At 44.3% G+C, this 19,447-nt stretch overlaps 1 pseudogene; it reads right to left on the reverse strand.

The window, feature by feature from the left end:
• Nucleotides 1-19,447, reverse strand: part of LOC126947850 (calreticulin-like) — a 45,812-nt pseudogene that overhangs the window by 12,371 nt on the left and 13,994 nt on the right.

Consider the following 19,447-nt stretch of genomic DNA (forward strand, 5'->3'; position numbering starts at 1 on the left):
TTAACAAAAGTGAGTTCCCTTCCTCTCCAGGGGAATTCTTCATCCAGGACTTTGTAGACTATAGTTTCTAACAGACTCCTGGGAGGAATCATGGCCAAGACCTTTACTCTGGGGCCTTGAGGCACTCTCTTTTCTCCTGATTTGGGGAGGAGTCCTCTCCATCTTTAGTAATAAGTCTCAGAGAAGAAAGAGATGGAGAGGAGGACAACTTTTCAAAGGCTGAAGTATTTGTCCCCTCCTCTTTACCTTCCAATTAGAGGAAAGATGACTGGCAGAGGGAGGGAAGCTGGGTCAGGACTTATCATCATGGCTGGGGCAATCACCCCTAACATCTGTCTGGGGATTTTAATGTTTCAGAGTTTTACCACATCTCTGACTTCCCTTTATCCCTAGAAGCACCTCCAAGGATCATGTAGGACCAGCAGAAGCAGTGTAAAGTACTGGAACTTTGAATCTGACATCAGAAAGACCTGCACTCAGCCGGGCATGGTGGCTCACGCTTGTAATCCCAGGCCAAGGCGGTGGATCACTTGAGGTCAGGAATTGGAGACCAGCCTAGCCAACATGGTGAAACCCTGTCTCTACTAAAAATAGAAAAGTTAGGCAGGCGTAGTTGTGCATGCCTGTAGTCCCAGCTACTCAGGAGGCTGAGGCAGGAGAATCATTTGAACCCAGGAGGCAAAGGTTGCAGTGAGCTGAAATTGCGCCACTGCACTCCAGCATGGATGACAGAGTAAGTGAGACTCTGTCTCAAACAAACAAAAAAAGAGCTGTACTTAAATTCTAGCTTTTCTACTTACCTTAACAGATATATGTCTTCAGGCAAATTATTTAACTTTTCTGAGTCTCCTTTTCACATTTAGAAGTAGGAGACTTTCGCAATGTCATATTTTCACTCCCATCAATATTACTGATGCTTGCTCATTTTCTAATGTGTGACCCGAAATTTACCAGGTGCTTAAAGAATCTTTTTGTTTTTCAGATTCATTGATTCTAGATAAATCAGAGGAATAAGCAACATTAACAGAAAAAATGTAGAAAATGTTATTATGCTGAAGTATAATTGTTGCTTCAGAAGTCCAGCATCTGGTGCACTTAACAATAGAGAATATATTAAAATTTTCCAAAATAAAAAAAAGAAGTAGGAGACTTCCTAGTGAAAATTAAATGGCATATGCAAAGTCTTTAGTACAGCATTTGGTACATGAGAGGGACTCAGTAAATTTTAGTAACTGTTATAATTATTAGGAAGAATGTGACGGCCCTGTTTAAAAGATCAGCAGTCTGAGGCTTAGAAAGACCAAGACTTATTCAAGTCTTATGATTTCCAGCCTGGGGCTCTTTCTACTTTGTGAAAACTGAGAAACTGCGGCTCAGTGGCTCTGAGCCCAGAGGGCTTTACCTGCCAAAGGTCCAGGCTGAGAACACTAATGTTATAATAGTGACGAATGGTGGCATCAGGCTTATATTTAGGGTTATCTATTTTGAGATGAATTCATTCCCCCTGGTAATTGGGATTACCAATGATCCGAGGTTTCCATTTTCCCTAAGCAAAGAACCAAACAGTGAACATGGCATTAGTATTTTGTCATTCTTCTGATCTTATGCAATCAGAAAGGCCAATTGATGTGGTTTGGATCATGTCCCCACCCAAATCTCATGTTGAATTGTAATCCCCAGTGTCGGAGGTGAGGCCTGGTGGGAGGTGATTAGATCACAGGGGCAGAGTTCTCATAAATAGTTTAGCACGATCCCCTCTTGGTACTGAATAGTGAGTGAGTGATCATGAGATCTGCTTACTTTTAAATTGTGTAGCACCTCCCCCCTTTCTCTCTCGCTCCTGCTCCCACCGTGTGAGACACCCTGCCATCACCTTCCGCCATCACTGTGGATACCTGAGGCCTCCCCAGAAGCTGATGCCACCATGCTTCCTGTGTAGGGATGGTGGATATGCTATAACCAGCCTGGCCCAATAGAGTGAAACCCTGTCTCTACCGCAAATACAAAAAATTAGCCGGGCGTGGTGGCGCGTGCCTGTAGTCCTGGCTGCTTGAAGCCTGAGGCATGAGAATCTCTTGAGCCCAGGAGGTGGAGGTTGCAGTGAGCCAAGATCATGCCACTGCACTCCAGACTGGATGACAGTGCAACATTCTGTCTCAAAATAAATGAATAAATAAATAAAATAAAAAGTGTCCCTACCCCTTGCATTTTTGGCTCATTCATGTCCTACCCTTTTTCCTTTTGGCCTGTTTCTAAGACTTCCAGTTCCTGACCCCAAACCCATGTCCTATTTTGACTACGCTCCTGTGACAGGCTGCTTTCCACCACTCTGGACAAACTCCAGGCCCAGGGCTGCCTGGCCCTATACCTGTCAATGTTGGCCTTTACCAGTCCACCCCATCCTATGTAGGCATAGCCCTGACAGCAGGGCTCAGATGAGGCTACAGTCTTATTGGGGGGCTTAAGGGAAAGGAAGATGACAGGATCTCAGAATTTCTGTTTCATCAATTAGCATTTACATTTCTTTTGTCTCATCTCTCACACCCATTGGAAAGAGAGATCCCCCTCACCTTATACTTTGGGTTTGGTATCAGAGGCCTTTCCCACTCCCCATCCATAGCCTCATTCCAGTCGTCCAGCTTCTTGGCTTCTGGATCCAGGATGTATTCAAAGTCTTCCCAGTCCTAAAATGAAATATTCCTTCATGAGGGTAGATGCGTAGGCTGGGATAAAACTAGGGGTCCAGGCGAGGTATGGTGGCTCACATCTGCAATCCCAGCACTTTGGAGGCCAATGTGGGAGGACTGCTTGAGCCCGGGAGTTCAAGACCAGCCTGGGCAATATAGTGAGACCTTGTCCCTACCCCCAAAAACTTCAAAAATTAGGTAAGCATGGTGGCACGCACCTGGCAGGAGGATCTGAGCCCAGGAGGTGGAGGTCACAGTGAGCCATGATCACGTCACTGCACTCCAGCCTGGGTGACAGAGCGAGATCATAAAAAGAAAGGAAAGGAAAGGAAAAAGGAAAGGAAAGGAAAGGAAAGGAAAGGAAAGGAAAGGAAAGGAAAGGAAAGGAAAGGAAAGGAAAGGAAAGGAAAGGAAAGGAAAGGAAAAAGGAAAGGAAAGGAAAGGAAAGGAAAGGAAAGGAAAGGAAAGGAAAGGAAAGGAAAGGAAAGGAAAGGAAAGGAAAGGAAAGAAAAGAAAAGAAACGGGGCATCCAGAGTGCTGTCAGGCTGGACCTGGACACTTCTGTCTGCCCCCTCCCGCCATCATCTATATGAGGATCCAGCTCAGGACCTGTAAACAAACATAGGGCAGAAAACAAAGAGGCTTTAAGCACTTCCAGTCCCTCCTCTGGGTTCACTATCACTTTGATCTTGAGTTCTTTAAGCTTAAATAAGACGGGAATTTCCCTTGTCTCTGGACACAACCTCCCCCACAATCATGGCCCCTTATTGTTATAATAGGTCTTTTAGCCTAGGTCCCTCTTCTTGAAGGCATCTTGGTGACCTGCTTTGTATCCCAGTATGCTCCCAGGCCTGCGTCAGTCCTTCCTTGTACCCCAGGACCCCCTGATTTCCCAAGACAGAGATCTACAAGATCAAAAATAGCCTACCCCAACTTTTATATTTCTATGCTGTTTAGCCTCCAAGGCTTTGCTCTGTCTGCCTGGCAGTTCGCTTTGGTTGTGACCATTTGTCCAGATTGACTGAAGGCTTCCATGCCAGCCCACCAAACTCACAGTCATTCAACACGATTGTGATTGGGATATTTCTCTGGTTCCCAGCCTGTCCCAGCAGTTTTATGATTTCTAAGACAGATAGTTAGCAACCTATCCTGGGGGCTATAGTTGTGACAGTGCCCTGTCGATTTAATCAGTTTCCATCTTCCCTTATTCCACTCAACAGGGAGCACAGAGGCCTGCAGCATCTCTATTCTCCTGAAGCCCTTGAGCCAAGCCAACCCTGACTACATCAGGTGCATGGTCCTCACCAGGAGGGGAGGGTCCATGTTTAGTCTTCCTACCCTAAGCCTGCCTTCTGGGCATGGCAGCAACCTAGCCCCTTATTTTTCCATGGTGCTAAAGGCCCAGACACTTTGCCTGATCATCTGCCTTAATTCCCTTACTACACCTCCCTCCACCAAGGACTGGGGCCCTTTGCTAAATCTCCCTACATGTGGCTAGGCAACTGCCCATCTCTCTGCAGGCCTCTCTTTAGGGGCTGGACTCCAGCTGCCTGGTCCCATGCTGACCCCTGCCTGACCTCAAGCATCTCTTCTGCCTGACACTGACCCTGCTCTGACCTGCAGAGTAGCAATGTGGTGGGTGAGGCCCTTCCTGGCCTGGCTCCAACAGACCTTTCCAACCTAATCTCCTACCATGCCCCACCTTGAACCTTATGTTCCCCAAATACTGAACTATTGCTTTCAGTTCTTTACACACCATGCTGTTTCCCAACTAACAACTGTGCCTTTGCTTCTGCTGTTCCCTGGGTCTGGAATGTCTTCCCTCCACCCCAGTTTCCCACTTACTTTTCTCTAATAAATCTATTATTTGAAATCCAGTATATTATTAATCTATAAAGGCCATACATTAAGGACTTCCTATATACCAGGCACTACATTATGTATTTTTTATTAGCTCATTTAATCTTCACAGTAATGTTCACACATAAGTATTAAAATAATTCCCGTTTGCAAAATTGAACTTTCACAGCAGTTACGCTCCTTGTGCAGGGTTCACTGCTAGTAGGATGGGGTCCCATACTTAGAAAATGGTGGTGCTCAAACCCATATCTGCCTGACCCCAGAGTTTATGTTCCCAACTCCTAAGTTAACTCACTCACTCAAGCATTTCCTTCTCTTTCCCAGACCGTTGCCTACACCTCAACTCAGGCTGGGCTGAGATCCTCTTTTGGGCTTTCACTGGCTTGCCTCCCTGGCTCTCAGCACTGATCACATATTTTGATCTTTGTTTTCTTATCTGCCTCCCTTACTATATTCAGAATCCCTAGAGGGCAAGGGTTATTCTATTCATAGCTATATCCAGTACAGCTTTCCAGAATAATAATAATGAGCCAATGAGTATACTCCACACCTTCCCCATATTGATAACTTAAGAGTCAAAAAGATGTAGGTTCAAATCTTGGTTCTAACGCGTATATGCTTGTGCAAGTTACTTCATTTTCTAAGCATCAGTTTCCTTATCCACAAAAGAGGGATCATAACACACTGTTCACAGAGGCTGCTGGATCCCCAACAAAAGTAAGTGGCTGCCCTCTTCCCTCCATGCCTCTTTGGAAAACAATATCTAGCTGAATACTTCCTTGAGGGATTGATGTCTCCAGTCTCTGTTCCATCATTCCCAGCCTCCTTCTCCTATTTCCACAGCTGAGACCCCACCTGCTTCCCAGCCAAACGCCCTCTGATCTCAGGTTTCTTGTCTTCCGGATCCTCTATGTGCAGGCATTCATCCCATTTCCTTGGTTTCCAGGCATAGGGGTCTTTTATTTTCCTGGGAGGCAAGAAGTCCCAATCCTCCTTCAGATTCCCAGCTGCCACCTGCTGGTTGTCAATTTTAACCTCATAAGTAGCATTGAAACGAATAATCAGAGTATACAGGTGAGTGTCTTTATTGATCTATAAAGAGAATGGGGGAATATTTCAGTTCCATTTTGAACATCTTTAGATCCAAAGCATTAAATGCACCAGACCCTCAGTTCCCTGAATGCCACCACCCACATAGTCACAAACAAACCTTACCATACTCTTTAACCCTTTTCTCTGGTTAACCCTATATGGATTCTGGACCTCTTCTCCTAGTACACACTCCTCTGGTCTCCCTAGCCTTCATCTTTCCCTGCACTGCAGCTCTCATCATTCTCTGATCTTACCTGTCTTTCTGCCTGTCCCACTAGACTGTGAACAGGAGTCATACATGATTTATCTGTTGTGTCTGCAGCTTCCAGCATGAGGCCTGCCCCAGAGGAGGACCTCAGAGAGCTTCTGCGTGGTACAGCCTTTATACCGTCTTGCTAAAGAAGGCTTTGGGTGTGAAACACTCATTCTCCAACGACTCCTGTGGGCTTCTGTAGGCTCGGTTCCTGCCTCTCTCTACGCTCCCACTTGCAGTGCTACTCTTTCTCAAGTCGCTTTGACTTTTCTCCTGTGATTATCTTTTCTAAGAATTCAGTTCTCCCTAAAATTGTCTTATCACTTCACAAGATCAAGTCACATTCATCTTTCAAAGTGCAGCTCAGGGGAACTCTTCTCTAGGAAGTACTTCCTAAGCCTCCAGGGTGGGTAGGGGTCCTCTTCTGTGCTCCCACAGATGCCCATCATACTAGGTAGTCACTCTGCTTGACTCTTACCTTCATTGACTGTGAGTTCTGTGAAGTCAAAGGCCATGTCTGGCCCACTCTGTCCCCAGCCTAAGGCCCAGCACAGAGTTAGTATTTGGTGAATGCCTGTTGAGTTGTTGATGAAATCCACCTACCATCTTCTAGCCAACCTAGGTGTCTCTAACTTGATGTTACTATGATAAACTGACCCCCCATTCCCGTTTCTAAGTCCAACAGTCCCTCCTTCCCCCATCCTCTCCAATGTCTAGCAGTGGGGAACTGGGCCATGCCAAGTATTGTTCCACAAGAGGACCTCATATAACTTCTTAGGCTTTTGGATCAACTGCTCCTTTATGAAATCCTGCAATTTACAGCATTTCTCCAGATCTACTTTTTAACCTGCAAAATGGAGATGACAGTTTTAATTTATAGGATTTTGTAAGAATTAAATAACACATATAAAATACATCTCCTTGCCCCTTGGCTGAGGACCAGCACACACTCACCCTGCACTTGATGGTGTTGTTCTCATGGTATTTCCCTCGGTAATGAAGGATGACCTGTACTTTGTTGTTGCCAAAGTCACAAATGTCAGGGCCTGGAAATTAAACCCCAAAGCATAATTTCACATAACTTTAAGGCAGTTTGCCTGGTCTAAGGCCAAGACCCAAGACAAACACAGCATGTGTGTTAATCAGGGTCCCAGCAGGAAATAGATGGCACAATCAAATTTGGGATCATTTGAGAAGGATTTAATAAAAGGACGATTTACAAAGGTTGGGGCAGGACATTTTGAAAACATAAAGTACAGTGCTATGCTCAGGGCTAGCAACAATGGGGTTCGACCCCTAGGCCTAAAGGGGCTAGAAGGAGTGCTTGCCAGAGCCTGGAAGAAAGAATCCTGTGGAAAAGACAGGCAAGAGAGACACTGACTTTCAGTTGAGGAGCACAACTCTCTTTTCCACCTCTGATCTCCCAGGGTTCCCACTGACCAAACCTAACCAGAAACCCCTTCTGTGCCAGGCATTTTATACCATGTCATTTAATTCTTACAACAAGTAGGTGTCACTATCCCCCACTTTCAGCTGGGAAAATGGTGGCTCAGAACAGTTAAGCAGGTTGCTCAAACTCAAACAGCTAGTAAGTAGCATTGTTGGTATTCAAACCCAAGCCTACCTAGAAATACAGCCTGGGGCCCTTTATGCTTTGTAAAAACTCCAGAAGGAACTCTAGAGATCATCAGTGTCTCTAAGCCCAGAAAGCCTTATCTGCCAACTGTCAGGAATAGATTTAACATAATTTTCTCTTCTTTTCTTTTCTTTCTTTTTGAGACGAAGGCTCAGAGTCTCACTCTGTCGCCCAGGCTGGAGTGTAGTGGTGCAACCACGGCTCACTGCAACCTCTGCCTCCTAGGTTCAAGCAACTCTGCTGCCTCAGCCTCCTGAGTAGCTGGAATTATGGGGGCCCGCCACCATGCCCAGCTAATTTTTTTTTTTCTCGAAATGGAGTCTTGCTCTGTCACCCAGGCTAGAGTGCAGTGGTGCAATCTCGGCTCACTACAACCTCCACCTCCCGGGTTCAAGCAATTATCCTGCCTGGTATTACAGGCACCCACTACCACGCCCAGCTAATTTTTGTATTTTCAGTAGAGATGGGGTTTCACCATGTTGGCCAGGTTGGTCTTGAACTCCTGACCTCAGGTGATCTACCCACCTCAGCCCCCCGCAGAATACTGGGATTACAGGCGTGAGCCACTGCAACCAGCCTTAATTTAATTTTCAGCCTTACCTCCCACGTTACCACTCTCTGACTATCCAAAGCACACACGTGCTTAAGTAAGATCTGGACTGCCCCAACGAGGCCTAGTTACATATTTAGGTTACAGATGCAACACTCTGGACACATTTCAGATACTAAAAAAAAAGGTCACTTCCCTGACCTCCTGTGCCTTTCTCTCACTGAGGCAGAGTACAGTGCCTTATTGTAGTGTACCTTTGAGAGGGTCTACATAGCTGATGACCTCCTTCTCCTCTTCTGAGAACTGGAGAATGTCTCCCTGTGCTATAGATTTCTTAATATGGTACCGTGTGCCTCCTCACCTCTGTGGTGTACTTATATTAACATTCAGGTTTAGAGTTGCTTTTTTCAGGTCTTTGAAGAGTCCTACTACATGGAGACAGGGGTGGAGTTATCATATTAGACATTTTCTGTTCCAAGTGAATCTGAACGTTTTCAACAACTACAGTGGCTGTCATTAGGACCTAATGTAGCTGACAGTGACTGCTATCAGAGAGCTTACCAAACATGATGTAATACTCAGATCCTGGTGGTGGCAGGAAAGAGTTTTACATATCCGCCACCACAATCGATGCTTTGCTCGTGTTTTACTGAAAACAGAACCACCAAGGTCTCATTCTCATTGCTGAATGGTTTCAGCCTGGTTGAGAGGGCATAAAACTTAGCATCTTCACTGGTTTGGAGACCTAGAAGCAGAAAGCACAGAGTCTTCAGGCTTAATTACCCAAAAAGCAGCCAGAGAGATCCAGCACTTAACCTCACCAATCTCTGGTATTTTCTTCCACACCTGTGCTGAAAGCTTTGCACACATTCTTTTATTCAAGCCTCAGAGCAACCCTGCAAAACGAGTATTATCTCCACTTTACAATCAGGAGGCTGAGTCATAAGGAGGTGAGTGACCTGCCTAGGGCCACATAGCTAGTAAGGAGCCAAGCTGGAATTTTAAGCCATGTTTGTCTGATTCTTTCCCCATACCATGCTATCTCTGATTTTCAAGAGATACTTGAAGACTGTTCTACAACTTTACAAAACAAAGACCTGTTTTTCTGAGTCTCCCCTGGGTGACCAGAATGAGATTCTACCCTACAAAAGTGCTGTGGTAGAAAGAGCCTCTGCACTTTCCAGACATCTTCCTACCATAGCCTAGTAGATCAAATAGTAATCATTGCTAACATTCACTGAACACTTACTCATTGCCAATGTGTTTCATTCATATATATTACTACTGTACTTAAGCTTCATAATAACCCTATGAAGTGGGTTCTCCTAATTTCTCTGCTTTATCATGAAGCCATTGAGGCTATTTCACTGGTGCAGGATCACTCAACCAGTTCATTTAATTCTAGAGCCCCCATCCTCAACCACAAGACTTTACTTCCTCCTCCAGAGAGTATCAGGGCAATAATAGATCTCAGAGCCTTTCTAGTCTAACCACATTACTTTATAAATGAGCAGACCAAGCCCCAGTGAGGAAAAGTTACTTATCCAAGACCATAGTGTCACAAATGAATCATGCCATACAAGCCAAGTCTCCTGGCTTCCAGGCTAGTGGTCTTTCTATTATTCCATGCTGCTGCCCAGCTTACTGGTTAGGGCTCTGTTAACTCTCTGAGTTTCAATTCCACATCAGCAAAATGTGGAGAATTACTCCTATGTCATAGGAGTCCTGTTGAAGGTCAAGTGAGTGAGAGATCTGAGAAGTACTTTGTAAACTGTCAACATAAAATGCAAGGGGCTATCATTATTCGTACTTGGTGAGGGTCCTTCCTTTTTCTTTTTCTTTTGAGACAGAGTCTTGCTCTGTCGCCAGCCTGGAGTGCAGTGGCATAATCTCGGCTCACTGCAACCTCCGCCTCCCGGGTTCAAATGATTCTCCTGCCTCAGCCTCCCAAGTGGGCTGGGATTATAGGTGCCCACCACCACGCCTGGCTAATTTTGTATTTTTAGTAGAGACGAGGTTTCACCATGTTGGCCAGGCTGGTCTCGAACTCCTGACAGGCATGAGTCACCGCACCCAACTGGGTCCTTCCTTATGACCCCACAGCTCTCTGTACTTTCCTGGGTCACATTATGTTGAAACTAGGTTTATTTCAGTCTCTTTGAATAATTTTTAGCTTCTGAAAAACAGGGGCTTCTTTATATTCCCAGAATCTGGAACAGGACCTGGCATAGAAGAGAGGCTCAATAAGTATGTGTTAAATTACACGGAAGAATCACAGGTTCTGAATTAGACATCTCATGAGCATTTATTGTACACAAGGCTCTGTGGTAAACACTTTCACGTCTGACATTATGTTAGGAGCTGTCTACATTTTAAAGAATATGCTTGACCTGGCATGGTGGTTCATGCCTCTAATCCCAGCACTTCAGTATGTCAAAGCAGGAGGATTGCTTGAGGCCAGGAGTTTAAGACCAGCATGGGCAACATAATGAGACCTTGTCTTTGCAAAAAATTTTAAAAATTAGTTGGGGATGGTGGTACATGCCTGTAGTCCCAGCTACTCCAGAGCCTGAGGTGGGAGAATCATTTGGGCCCAAAAGTTTGAGGCTGCAGTGAGCTACGATCACACCATTGCACTCCAGCTTGGGTGACAGAGCAAGACCCGTCTTAATCAAAACAAAATAAAATTAAACAAAGTATGCTTGCTTCCCCAAAGACCCCAAGAACAGCTAGAGTAACCAGGGAAGACTTCATGGAGGAGGGAGTGTGCACAAGGGAAAGAGCACTGAACCTGCAGGCAAGACCAAGTTTTGAGTCTTTATTCTGCCAAACACTACTTTGTAGCTCGATTCCACCTGCCTTCTCTCTAAGCCTCTTTTGTAACCCAGGACTCTTCTAGAGAACAAGGAGGAATCTAATGAACCTGAATGGGATACAATGTGAGGGACAACAACCAAGAAATCACACTGAGAGGAGATGGGTGGCTGAGCAGACTACCCTCACTGGCATCACCAAGGCACAGCTTCCCACGGGTCATGCTGTCTCCAGTTTCTCTCTACTCTGGAAACGGTTTTCCCTTTAATACCATTTAATACTCTGGGAACAGTTTTCCAGAGTGGATTTAAAATTTAAAATTCTCAAGCCAGTTCATAATTCTCTCCTTTAATCAATATGAAAACGAGATTCATAACAGTAGCCAGGAGGAAGAAGATGGGAAATCACTTCAGGGAATGATCAATGGATTCTACTTAGAGGACAAAAGTTTTCTCAGACAAAAAACTCAAGCCTGCAGAACTTGTGCTCAGAGCTCACCTTTCCTCCACAATATTATTTGGCTCTTAACAAAAGCCCTGTCTAATGAGCATGGCAGGCGATGGTTATTATCTCCATCTAGTATTGAAGCTCAGAGAAATAAGAATTGCTGAAATTATGCAGCTAGTAAGTCATGGGAGTTAGTCCTAGGGTCTGTCTGCTCCTCTCTCCATCACAGTAAGCTCCTCTAGGGAAGAACAACATTTGGATGTTAGACAGTGCCTTCCCCTGTTTCAAATGCAGCATGCTATTTTTAAAATCCTAGGGGGTTGGGGAAAGCAAGAATCCAGCAGTAATGAATATAGTCCCTAGAGTCAGACCCAGAATCAGGTTCTACCTCTTGCCAGCTGTGTATATAGCCTTGGGCAAATAACTTCTCTAAGGCTCCTCTGAAAAACTGGGAAAATAATAGTAATCACTTATTAAAGTTGTTAAGAAGACTAACAGGGATTTGTGGAAGGGCTTAGTTTTGAACTCCTGTTATTCAATGAATGGACATATTATTTTTGTGGAGAGTTCATTCTTTTCCATCTACTAATTTTTTTAGTATATGTGCTGCCGAAGGGAGCACTCCATCTACTAACTTTTTATTTTAGGAAAGAGAAATGAATTGGGTGGGCCAGGTGCAGTGGCGCTCATGCCTGTAATCCCAGCAATGTGGAAGGCCGAGGTGGGTGGATCACCTGAGATCAGGAGTTCAAGACCAGCCTTACTAACATGGTGAAATCCTGTCTCTACTAAAAATACAAAAATTAGCTGGGTGTGATGGCACATGCCTGTAGTCCCAGCTACTTGGGAGGCTGAGGCCAGAGAATCGCTTGAACCACGGAGGCAGAGGTTGCAATGAGCCATGATCGTGCCACTACACTCCAGCCTGAGCGACAGAGTGAGACTCCATCTCCAAAAAATAAAGGTCGGGTGCAGTGGCTCACGCCTGCAATCCCAACACTTTGGGAGGCCGAGGCAGGTGGATCACCTGAGGTTGGGAGTTTGAGAACAGCCTCACCAACATGGTAAAACCCTGTCTTTACTAAAAATGCAAAATTAGCTGGGCATGGTAGTGCATGCCTGTAATCCCAGCTACTTGGGAGGCTGAGGCAGGAGAATCACTTGAACCCAGGAGGCCGAGGTTGTGGTAAGTCGAGATTGCACCTTTGCACTTCAGCCTGGGCAACAAGTGCGAAACTCCATCTGAAAAAAAAAAAAAGGCCAGACGCGATGGCTCATGCCTGTAATCCCAGCACTTTGGGGGTTGAGGTGGGCAGATCACAAGGTCAAGAGATGGAGACCATCCTGGCCAACATGGTGAGACCTCGTCTCTACTAAAAATACTAACATTAGCTGGGCAGGGTGGCTCGCACTTTTAGTCCCAGCTACTCAGGAGGCTGAGGCAGGAGAATTGCTTGAACCTGGGAGGTGGAGGTTGCAGTGAGCCGAGATCACAGCATTGCACTCCAGCCTGAGCAACAGAGAGAGACTCCATCTCAAAAAAAAAAAAAAAAAAAAAAAGGAAATGAATTTGGTGCTTGGGCGATAGCACAGACAAAAACAGTTGTATAAAAGTCAGAATTTCCCCAATTAGTATATTAATATACAATAATTATATGTGCTAATACTGAGTTCCAGTATTTACCTTTATCTTTTTCTTTGTCTCCATAAAATTTTCCTGCAGTGAGCTGAAATTTACCATAATCTGGCTGATGTTTAGACTGCACCCATCGTTTTTTCCATTCATCTATAAGTAAAGGAGAAAAAAGAGAACTTAAAGACAAAATGCAGCTAATACTGACCAAGACTTACAGGAATGGTAAAGGTATGTCAAGGGATGACTCTAGTATTCCTGAAATTCCTCTCATTGTCCGATTGTCTGAATCCCACTATTTGTGTATTACCATGTGCAGTGGCTTGAATACCAAGTAGTTGAGGCACTTATACTTTAATACCCTACTTCACCCTCCTCTATGACAGTTAAGAGCTGAAAACCACCATCGGAATGTATGGTTGAAAGGCATGAAACAGGCCAGGCACAGTGGCTCATACCTGTAATCCCAACACTTTAGGAGGCCAAGGCAGGCAGATAACAAGCTCAGGAGTTCAAGACCAGCCTAGCCAATATGGTGAAACCCTGTTTCTACTAAAAATACAAAAAATTAGCCAGACATGGTGGTGGACGCCTGTAGTCCCAGCTACTCAGGAGGCTGAGGCAGGAGAATCACTTAAACCCAGGAGGTGGAGGTTGCAGTGAGCTGGATTGCATAATTGCCTTCCAGCGTGGGTGACACAGCAAGACTCCGTCTCAAAAAAAAAAAAAAAAAAAAAAAAAAGGAAATGAATTTGGTGATTGGTTGGGTGATCACAGACAAAAACAAAAACAAAAGAAAGTCATGAAACATTTATTCTCATAAAAGTAGATGGAAAACTGTGCTTAGAGGGACTCATCCCTTATACATATTTATGTTTAGTAAAGTAATAAAATCAGCTCACCAAGTAAAGAGATTAGCAACAACATTTTATGCCTTCTTGAATTAGTAATGATGATAATGAACAATCAATTTCCATTTATCCTGTTCTGTTGCTTAAACTTTTTAATCTCTTTCTTGTAGTTTCAAGGAGATGCTGATAAATTTGTTTTGCTTTGGCATGGATGGCATGTAGACAAAGAGGCATTCTTCCTGGGTCCTGGCACTCCATCCAAATATTCAGTGCCTCTCTGATTTTATGCTTCAGAGTTGCTGACTCCCATTTCCTGGGCCCACTATGGGTCCCAGAGTCACAGGGCAATTTGGCAGCTTCAGCTGGAAGAGGCCTTCAGGGTAAACTTTATTTGATCTTCTCCCTGTAGTTCAATGGATAGTTCTCTTCTCCCACTCCCCAATATCTAGGTTTTGTTTGTTTGTTTCATTTTTTTGAGACAGAGTCTTGCTCTGTCACCCAGGCTGGAGTGCAGTGGCCTGATCTCAGCTCACTGCAACCTCAGCCTCCTGGGTTCAAGCGATTCTTCTGCCTCAGCCTCCTGAGTAGCTGGGATTACAGGTGCCTGCCACCTCACCCATCTAATTTTTTTTTTTTTTTTTTTTGTATTTTTAGTAGAGACAGAGTTTCACCATATTGGCCAGTCTAGTTTTGAATTCCTGACCTCAAGTGATCCACCTACCTCGGCCTCCCAAAGTGCTAGGATTACAGGCGTGAGTCATAGTGCCCAGCCTCCAGTATCTAGGTTTATTACCTTATCTCTACCCATGAATATCCCACATCAACACACATCCAGCAAGACCACCCTGAGCTGGCTCTGTCAGCTCCTATTACTCATGTCTGATGACTCAACTGTTTCCCCTTATGAGACCCAGGGGACTTGACCTTGCTTTTGAAAGAGTTAAGAACATGCCACTCCAAAATACGCTGCTCTTCCATATCGACTATTTTGAATTAAAGGCACTTATAAAACAGCAAGCGCAAGAAGATCACTCTGACCTTCATTCTGTTTCTGAAAAGCAGGGGAAAATTCCCCACATGAAAGATGTCTTCCCTATACCAAAAGGAAAGTAACACTTTTATTATCAAAGACAGGAAGTTGAAGTCAAAGGAAATCTAGACAAACAAACTTTGTTAAACTAACCCTTATCTCCTTCGTCACTTCTCTACCTAATTATCCTGGCCTAAGCCCCTTTCCCTTACCACATTTCACAACTTACTATTCTTTGTCCAATTCACCACACAAGTAGTTGACTCTAACTGCTTCTATAGGTCGTCATTTCCTTAGGAGGGCTCCCTTGTCACATAAAACTTACATTAAATACATTTCTATGCTTTTCTCCTGTTAATCTGTCTGATGTCAATTTAATTTTCAGGCCCTACTGAAAAAATTCTAAAAGGGAAGAGGTTTTACCTCTTCAACACTTTCTGTGGTCTCCCCCTGTCTCTTTCAAGGTCATGGTAATTAGACAGGTCTTGGGGACCACCTCTGTCACTCCCTCCTGAGGGAGGGGCCCCAGGAGCTTCTTTCTGCCTTAACTTGCTGTGGCTTGAATTAAGTGGATCCTGCTTCCCTGACCATCATCTACCCAGTGAAGGATAATGATAGATGCCAAGGCAAAAAGATGTGTTATGTGTTAGGCCCTCCTGGGGTTCCCTAAAAACTTCACTTTATTCACGCTCATGGACAATGCTGTGAGATAGGTGTTTTGTTGGTTGTTTTTGTTTTTTGTTTTCAGGGTCTTTTTTTGTTTGTTTTGAGACAGGGTCTTTCTCTGTCGCCCAGGTTGGAGTGCAGTGGCACGATCATGGCTCACTGCAGCCTCAATCTCCTGGGCTCAAGCAATCCTCCCAACTCAGTCTCCTAAGCAGCTGGGACCCCAAGCACACCACTACACCTGGCTAATTTTTTGATTCTTTATAGAAATTAGGATCTCACTATGTTAGCCAGGCTGGTCTCAAACTCCTGGGCTCAAGCAATCCTACTTCCTTGGCCTCTCAAAGTACTGGGATTACGGGCATGAGCCACCACGCCTGGTTAGATAGGTATTTTTAAATACCATTTTGCATCTAGTAAGTGGTAGACCTGAGATTTGAACCCAAATCTGTCTGATTTCAAAACTGTCTCATATAGTTTGAATGCATGTCCCCACCAAATCTCATGTTGAATTGTAATCTCCAATGTTGGAGGTGGGGCCTGGTGGGAGGTGTTTGGATCATGGGGGAATCCTTCATGAATAGCTTGGGGCATCCCCTTGGTGATCAGTGAACTCTCGCTCTGAGTTTGCTCTGAGATCTGGTCCTTTCAAAGTGTGTGGCACCTCCCCCTCCTACTCTCTCTCTTGCTCTCATTCCTGTTTTCATCATGTGACATACCTGCTCCCCCTTCACCTTCCGCCATGATTATACGCTTCCCGAGGCCTCCCCAGAAGCTGAGCAGATGCCAGGACCATGCTTCCTGTAAATCCTGCAGAATCGTGAGCCAATTAAGCCTCGTTTCTTTATAAATTACCCAGTCTCAGGCATTTCTTTTTTTCCTTTTTTTCTTTTTTTGACGGAGTCTCCCTCTGGCCCAGGCTGGAATCCAGTGGTGTGATCTCGGCTCACTGCAACCACTGCCTGCGGTTCAAGCGTGCCACCACGCCCGGCTAATTCTTTGTATTTTTAGTAGAGACGGGGTTTCAACCTGTTAGCCAGGATGGTCTCCATCTCCTGACCTGGTGATCCACCCACCTTGGCCTCCCAATATGCTGGGATCACAGGCCCGAGCCACCGCTCCCGGCCTTAGTCTCAGGCATTTGTTTATAGCAATGCAAGAATGGCCTACTACATTGTCTTTTCTCTGAAAGAAGAAAGAAGAAGTGCTATGTAGAAAAAAAATGTGTGTAAGGCCGGGCGCGGTGGCTCACGCCTGTAATCCCAGCACTTTGGGAGGCTGAGGCGGGCGGATCACAAGGTCAGGAGTTCGAGACCATCCTGGCCAACATAGTGAAACCCCCCGTCTCTAATAAAAATACAAAAAAAAAAAAAATAGCTGGGCGTGGTGGCGGGCGCCTGTAGTCCCAGCTACTCGGGAGGCTGAGGCAGGAGAATGGCGGGAACCCAGGAGGTGGAGCTTTCAGTGAGCGGAGATCGTGCCACTGTACTCCAGCCTGGGTGACAAAGCAAGACTCCGTCTCAAAAAAAAGAAAAGAAAAAATGTGTGTAATAATCATAGCTACTGTTTGGAACCATATGTCAGGCATTGTGCTGAGTATTTTCATGCATCATCTCATTGCATTCTCATAATAGCCCTGTGATGAATGTCCTATTTTTTCCCCATTCAAAAGATAGAGAAATAGAAGCTCAGAATCTTGCCCAAAAGCCCAGTTGTAAGTAAGTGGGTAAGCCAGGCTCAGACCCAGTTCTAGGAAACACCAAAATCTGTACTTTTAACTTCTACACATGACTTCCCATGAAATCACGTGTGAGAAAAGCCCTTTGTAACCCGAAGAGTGTGCAACAAATGTAAGATTCAATCATAGCACTTCAAGGTCTGTAATTAATAGTTTGTGTATAATTTGAGTAATGTCTGTCTTCTCTACTAGACTAGTGAAATCTATAACTATTCTGCTGACTGTTGTGTGCCAGTATTTAGCACAGAGTAAATAACCAAAAATATCTGTTGAATAACTAAATAGATGCATGATCATGACTTTTGCCTAAGCCATAAGATTCTTAGCCTTACTAATGGATTGACTCTTTTATTCTCCATTTGACAAATGTTAATTGATTCTAAAAAACTTGTAGAAATAGTTGTATAACTTTGGCCTTGAACTCAACGGTAGAAGAGGTTAGAATAGAACTCAAAACTTCTCAGTGCTAATTATTTTTCTGGGTGAACAGTATCAATACAAATCAAACCTGACACAATTTAGGGTGTCTCAAAATAAGGAGCCTCTCTTCTTGTTAGGAGAATAATATCATATGATTAATGAAGTCCCTTTAACTTTTCACATTTTTTCTCTTAACATCATAACATCATAAAAGGCTCAAGCCAGAATGACCCTTTAGTGGTCATTTAATCTGACTTCCTCATATTAGAGGTAGGGAAACTGAAACCCAGAGAAGGAAGTGACTTGCCCATGCACACAGAGTTGTCAGTTACAGATCTGAGACTAGAACCCAGTTCTTCTGCACCCTTGTTTTGGGCTAATTAATTCCTTTCTTCAAGAAACGCTTATTGAGTATTCAGTCTGTGCCAGGCATCAGGTACACAGAAATGAGGATCTGACAAGGTCCTTTCAGGGACCTGTGAGTTTTAGGGAGTTTATAATCTGGTGAAAGAGACAGACAAGTAAACAATTAAACAGTAAACAAGCAAACAGACAAGTCGAACAACAGTGTGTTAAGGGTAGTGATAGAAAGCACAGGGCAATAAAATTCAGAAAAACACTGACTGCTCCTCGGCATCAAGGCAAACTTCAGAGTAGGCATGCCTGAATGTCACATGAACTTATCTCTGTATCTGTACTTCCCAGAGTGTCTGGCTCGTGATGAAGCTCAAATCAAAAGACCTGGTTAGGGATTCATTTCTGCCTCCAGCTTCAGCAGAATCTTTTTTTTTTTTAGATGGATTCTCACTCTGTTGCCCAGACTGGAGTGCAGTGGTGTGATTTCAGCTCACTGCAGCCTCTTCAGCAGAATGTTGACCCTCTCTGAGATTCAGTTTCTTCATCTGTAGAAAGGGGTTACCTAAGGTATAGAGTTTCTTCTGGAAGAATTAACTGCATGCAACACCATGTTAGGCACACTAGAAGTGATCAATAAATACGACTTGAGTATTCGTGTGCATATGTAATATGTGTGTATGTGTATATGTATACAAAGATATACATAGGTAAACAAATGTAAATATTTTTAGATTTGAAAGTAAAAGCCGTGCTTTCCAGGTACATAGTCCTTAGACTCAGACAGAATAGGTCCATTAGAAATGCTTATTTAGATAAAAATACATATTTGCTGCCTTTATTCCACATAATCAGATTGTATTCTGCAAAAGAGAATTTGCTAGATGAGTTAAAGCTTCTCTCTTCAGGTGCCAACATGTTGTCTACATTTTCAATGAGAAATTTTTCTAGACATAATAAAAGACCTTGACCTCTAATATATATAATCCTAAACAAAATTTAAACTTTCCCAGGAGTTTGAGACCAGCCTGGGCAACATGGCGAAACCTCGTCTCTACAAAAAATAGAAAAATTAGCCAGGCATGGTGATGCGTGCCTGTAGTCCCAGGTACTTGGGAGGTTGAGGTGGGAGGGTCACCTGAGCCCGGAGAGGTCAAGGCTGCAATAAGCCATGATTGTGCCACTGCACTCCAGCCTGGGTGACAGAGTAAGACTCTGTCCCAAAATACTACTACTACTACTACTAATAATAATAATTTAGCCGGGCGCGGTGGCTCAAGCCTGTAATCCCAGCACTTTGGGAGGCCGAGATGGGCGGATCACGAGGTCAGGAGATCGAGACCATCCTGGCTGACACAGTGAAACCCCGTCTCTACTAAAAAATACAAAAAAACTAGCCGGGCGAGGTGGCGGGCG

The sequence above is a fragment of the Macaca thibetana genome, chromosome 1, assembly GCF_024542745.1.
Source record: "Macaca thibetana thibetana isolate TM-01 chromosome 1, ASM2454274v1, whole genome shotgun sequence".
Lineage (NCBI taxonomy): Eukaryota > Metazoa > Chordata > Mammalia > Primates > Cercopithecidae > Macaca > Macaca thibetana.